General features: G+C 38.0%; 1 pseudogene; it reads right to left on the bottom strand.

The window, feature by feature from the left end:
- Nucleotides 1–2,108: 2,108 nt before the first annotated feature.
- On the bottom strand, nucleotides 2,109–3,892 carry LOC149187174 (cell division control protein 48 homolog A pseudogene; annotated as a pseudogene).
- Between the last annotated feature and the right edge of the window lie 2,055 nt (nucleotides 3,893–5,947).

Genomic DNA, 5,947 nt, shown 5'->3' with positions numbered 1-5,947 from the left:
TCAAAACACCATAAGTTTCACTCTCATTTTACCTGTGACCTAAAAAAAATCCCTTTAAAATAAAGCGCTTAATTAAAAAGAACTAGAACAATTTTTTGATTTGTTATTAATTACACAAACAAGTCTATATATTTAGGGCCTTGGAATAGGTGAGTGGAGAGTTAACTCTCTTGTTAGAGCCTAGATTAACCTCATGCTGAAGGGAGGCAATCCTAGGATAGCCACAAACCAATCTTAACCTAGTAGTTAGCCCTACCAAGTCTTGAGAGGGCTCTCTCCTTGTCAATCTCAGTTGAGATGATTGAAATGAATATGAATTTTAGGCTAGGTATAGTAGCTCTAGGTTTTTTGGATTGGGTAAAAACAACAAGAGAAAGGATGATTTGGATTATGGCATCAATGTCAGTTTCTGCCTGCAAACCTGGGGCAACTTAAGTGCCATGTTCAGCCAAAGTGAAGATTGTACATGTGAGAAGTATAAGGGAGAAATCCCATTGTCCTGCAGGCATCAAACAAAGGATGGATCTATAGCAACAACTTTAGATGAAAGAGAATAACAAGGTTGCTCAACAGAGCATCTAGCAATGGATGAATTCTGCTAAAACTACCATTACAACTAACAGTAAAATCATCATGAAGGGAGCATCATAATGGATGAATTCCTAACATATCACTTAGGTAATGCTGAAACAAAGAAGAAAAACATAATGTGTAAATGAATTACAGGAGAAAAAACATATTGAACATTTAAGAACCGTGATGAATCCTAGGCCTAAAGGGTAAAAACTGCTTTATTATGATATTCAATAAAACTTTACACAGTCCAAATGCTTCTTCCTATCGCAAAAATCTAATCTCTATCTTTTTAAAATAATCCTATATATAATATTACATATTAATTATTGATTCCTAAACATAGGAATCAAAATAATTAAAATAGAAAAAGCAAACAAAACCTAAATATGATTTTATGCAGTCAAATTACCTAAATTAAATTATTACAGAATAACTAATTAAATCTCAAAAATAAAAGAGGAACAAATAATTTGCTGCCACATGTCGAATTGCCAAAATCTTTTTTGGAACATTGCTAGAAATCGGGGTTAATTTGGGATGATGATCAAATAAGCCTCCACCTGTGCTCTGTAGATGCCATGGGTTCCTGAAATATTTGCCATTTGTTCGTTGAATAATTTGAATGTTGCCACCTTGCACTTGCGTGAATTTTAAAGTTTGGTTGATATTATGCTTCAAAACTTTTCTACCTCACTCTCAGATGTTGATTTAAAAATGTAGCCATTTGTTACTTCCAAATTGATAGATAATTCTCTAGGTCAATAGTTCACATTTTGAAGGGACTGATTGTGAATTCAAAGGGCTTTAAGATATCTAGAAGAATTGTTGTAGCCAAGAATTGTTCACAACATCTTTCTCCAAGCCAGACTTCAATTTATTGACTGCTTGAAAAGCTTGTTCATAATCCATTTGATCAAGAGGTAATGAGGAAAAATCCTACAAAAAATTCCTAGCTAGGGCCGCAACCCTAGACATATCATCAGGTCCATATACTCATTTCCATTTCACTCCCACCTCTTCCATTGTTTGATCTACATTTCCAGAGACAGAAGAAAAGTCTTTTAGTTCAACTACTTTCTCCTTAGTAAGAGAAATCACATTTTCAGGAAACTAAGCAAGGAAAATTAGGCTGCATGAATTCCAAAACTCTGGTCACATGGCCCTTCCGCAACCTTGTACAACATAGTCAACTTTTGAGTATTTGTATCAATATGTGCACTGACATGATAATTTGCAATAACAACTAACAAATACACTTTGCTTTGCTTTTAATTTGTCGAGAGGGTTTCTCGCTTCTTTCTAGTCAAATTGGTCTACATAGTCCTTAGAAGAACGCAGAGGACACCCCCTGAATACTGGCATATAAAGAATCCCCAAGATATCATAGACATAAAGATTTTGAGGAGACATGAAGAGTCTCTGGTCAGTAGCATAAGGAATTAATGGAACTGGATCAACGCTCTACCCCTTTGTACAAGTATCCACCATTTGTACTCTGAGATCACCAATGTTTTGATCATCTGCTAACATCTTTAGAAGGCCATCACTAAACCTCGTTGCTTCCTAATACAATGCAGTGCAACCTCAGTGCAAAGAGCTACAAGATCTGCCCCAACATAACCATGTGTATTTTTCGAAACACATTCAAGACCAACATCTTCAACAAGCTTCAAATTCTTTGTGTGGATGCGAAGAAATTCCAGTCAACCAAATTCATCTGGAACCCAAATGTTAATTTCATGATCAAACTTACCAAAACTTCTATGTGTTGTATCAAAGCTGTTAGGCCAATTTTTTTCTCCCATGAAAGTCATAAAGATCGAGATTTTAGACCATCCATCAATGTTAATAGTTGATAGGCAATGCACCTCTCTACTTCATTTATTTTCTCCCTCTTTGGAGCTATAAAGTCAATTTCGTCAACGAAAATGATAGAAGCAGCATTCTTCTCTGTTTCTTCAAAAGCCTTTAAAAGATTTCTTTCATTTTCTCTAGCAAGCTTTGACATAATTTCAGGACCATTATTAAGAAAACGAAAGCCCTAGTCTCATTTGTCATTGCCCTAGAAATCAAGGTTTTCCCTGAACCAGGAGGACCATAAAGCTAAATACCCTTAGGGGGCTTAACACCAATGGATTTGAAAAGTTGTGGATGCCTTGGTGGTAATTCGACTAGTTCTCTTATCTGTGCCATTTGTTTCCTGACACCACCAACATCATCATAGCCAACACCATCAAAGTTGTCTTCATCTTCTCATTTTATTGGCTCTTCCTCACAAAAAAAAATCAGCATCTAGAGAAACAACACAACACTCACCAGTATCTATCTCAATGATTTTAAATTTTACGCTTCTCATACCTCCTCGCACTAGAAAAATGTCTCCTTTTCTTATTGGGCGATAGGTTTCCAAGAAGTAAGGCTTCAACAACACATCGAATAAGTTTCCTGTAACACTTTCAATTATGTCATATATAGGAAGAATATGCACACACTTCCCATACTTAACATCTAGGCACTGATGAAAAAAAACTATATCCCCTAATCTTACTCTTAGATTTGACCCGAAAGCTTTGTTAATTCTAATCTTATGTTCTTCACATGTATCACCAGCTAGAACAATGCCACCTGTATCCCTTCTCTTTTTACCCTTAACAAGGATGGTATCACCCTGAAAAAACTACAATGTTTCCATTGTTTGCGAATTAAGATCCATAATAGAATTATCATCATTTATGGCTTCATACAAAACTAACCAATTAGGAGACTTCTTACGGTCATGTATTGCAATACTAAAGTCTTTCTTTGTTCCCTTCCACTTTCTTTAGTTCTTCCATTTTCTGAATGTGTATCTTTTGTGCATTGACTGCTTCTTCACGTGCTTTGTTGTACATCTCACGAAGCCATTTCAATTCAAGCTCCAACTTTTCTACTTCATTTTCAAGCTGTGACTTCATAGACATGCTTGGCGATGAGGACGTGCCTGAATAATTATCAAATGATGGAGATCGCTCATCTCTGTCCTCACTAGTCATCCTCCTTCCCATTTACTCTCAATATTCTTGAAATCAAGAAGCGTGGTTGATTTCCCAACTAGAGGTTCTGCATCTTCTAGAAAATTACAAGTCCTCGAGATAATTTCGTTGTTGGCCCTACTTGAATCTAAAGATGCAGTTGATTTCACTGAAGAGAGTTTTCCTTTTGAAGATTCAGCTATCTCTAAAGCCATGCTGCTATCTACACTACAAGCAGTGTTATCAATAGAACAATCTCGGATGGAGGATGTCCCTTCTTTTGAATCTACAGAGACTTGAGCCATTCCTTCATCTTCATCATTTCCAATACCGTACACTGATTCAAGGAGAGGCCCTGTTGTTGGGAAAAGTATCCAATACAGAATGACCCTATCCCACTCTAAGGGTGATAGTACCTCAGCAACAATCAAAGCAAAGCTATCTAAGATTTCTTCTTTATGAAAGTAAAATAGGAGAGAAAGAGATCCACTAACCGATGTCTTCCGCTAGTGATTGATCCAATCTTCTCTCCTTGCTGCTTGCTCCCAGCTCCTTGCTCTTTCACTGGCCCAGCTACACCAAGATCCTGCAAAATGGCAAGAAAGGTAAACTACAAGAAGCATACATTCATAATTGATTGAAGGATTAGAATAAATCAAATACACAAGTATAACAATACACCATTGAGACACATGCATATAGAAGAACCTCAAATGCTTTATTAATGGAAGAAGTAAAGTTCAGGAAGTGATACAACCATAAGAGGCCCAATCCAGCATCACCTCCCAGTAGAAAGAAATCTCCTCTTCACCTCCTTCAAAGCAAATCACCCAATAGTTCTATACTCAAACCAACAACAATTCTTTACATTCACAAGATTCCAGCCTCCTTAGACCTCATGAGAGAGATCTATATATAGGATTTTTGGAGAAAGGATGAGTCAGCTTGAGAGCTAACTAGTGTCCTCTCTCACTTCAGTTATTCTTCAGTTCTTGAGTCCACTTGGAGGTTCTTGCTTCCACTTGGAGATCTAGACCCTCTTACTCATCACCAGTCGAATTCCTTGATCCATGTGTCATTTTGGAAGCTTCCTGGGCATTGACACCTTGAGGAATGACTGTGCCACATGTCCCAATTCGCTCAGCGCAGGTAGCCTTCTTTGCAGTTGACATTCAGCGCATATGCTCAGTGGATCAGTTGACATGATCCAGAATTCCCTTGTTTTTGAGTGTTTCAGGTGGAGAACTGTTATTCAGTGTTGTGGTTTGCTGACCTTGTTCCTCTAGGGGTAGGAACAACATGTTTAGGGACTTTAGATCCCTTAGATTATGGACATTTCATGCTTCATGCTGTAAGGCACAAAAATGTCTATAACAGTTGCCCCCTAAAGTATGAGGTCGTTTATCGGGTGAAATGCTTTATCAAGAGGATCCGAAGTTCATTCAACCGCTGAGAGGTGACCTGTAATAAGATACAATACAATACATTATTTTTCATTCTGCTTTCATGATCTAGCTGAGGCGGGCATTCCCATGCTCAACTTTATAAATTCATTTTAGTACATAAAACAGACGATCGTCTGATGGTAGACTGATAATTCTCTGCTGAAATTATCATCCTTTGAGTAGGATGATCATCTACTGCAATGATGTACATGTCAAATGTCTTTATATTTCTTGAATATATATCGCAGCCCGGATGGATGAAACTAGATCCGAGGTCTTCAAACTCGTTCGATCTTCACTCTAAGTACAAGTCGATCCATGCAAGAATTGCGTTGAAGTCGAACATGGAAAGACATCGCTTGATTACCGGTAAATAATGTAAATCGTTAACAAGCGTGAGAGGAATCACCGATAATGATAATGACCCTTAAGGTACTGCAGTACAATTCACGTGGTGTGAATAAAGGACTTGGCGTCGAACACCACGCAAAATCTTCTGGTCGAAGGTCATTGATGTATACCTATTGCCGGAAGTGAGAAACTTGCCATTGAGGCATGCAAACTTCAAAGTACTGAGGGGGTGTTCCCAGATCAAATTCTTGGATAATGAGCTGAAGTCGACAAGAAGCAATCCGTTAAAGGAGGGCCTTAATGAATCCCACATCAGTGACACGGAATAGAGCTAATGACTTTAATGGAGGTGAAAACAATCTGTGACATATGATTCAGGGTGGCGATCATGGATGGATGAAGGATAATGTATGGCAGTGGATGGGACACGGTTGACTCTTTCTGAACAACATCTCTTGAACATATAACGACACTGATGCGATGGATCGGTAGCATTACCCCAAATTTGGATGGTTTGGCGAGACCATGGTGATGAGAGCGGTGAATGAAACAACCCAACCCGAT

Source organism: Pinus tabuliformis, chromosome 3_1, assembly GCF_031772625.1.
Source record: "Pinus tabuliformis cultivar Carrire ecotype Pingquan chromosome 3_1, CPIR1, whole genome shotgun sequence".
Classification (NCBI taxonomy): domain Eukaryota; kingdom Viridiplantae; phylum Streptophyta; class Pinopsida; order Pinales; family Pinaceae; genus Pinus; species Pinus tabuliformis.
The sequence above is the reverse complement of the archived record's forward strand: the minus strand, read 5'-3'. Positions and strand labels throughout refer to the sequence as shown.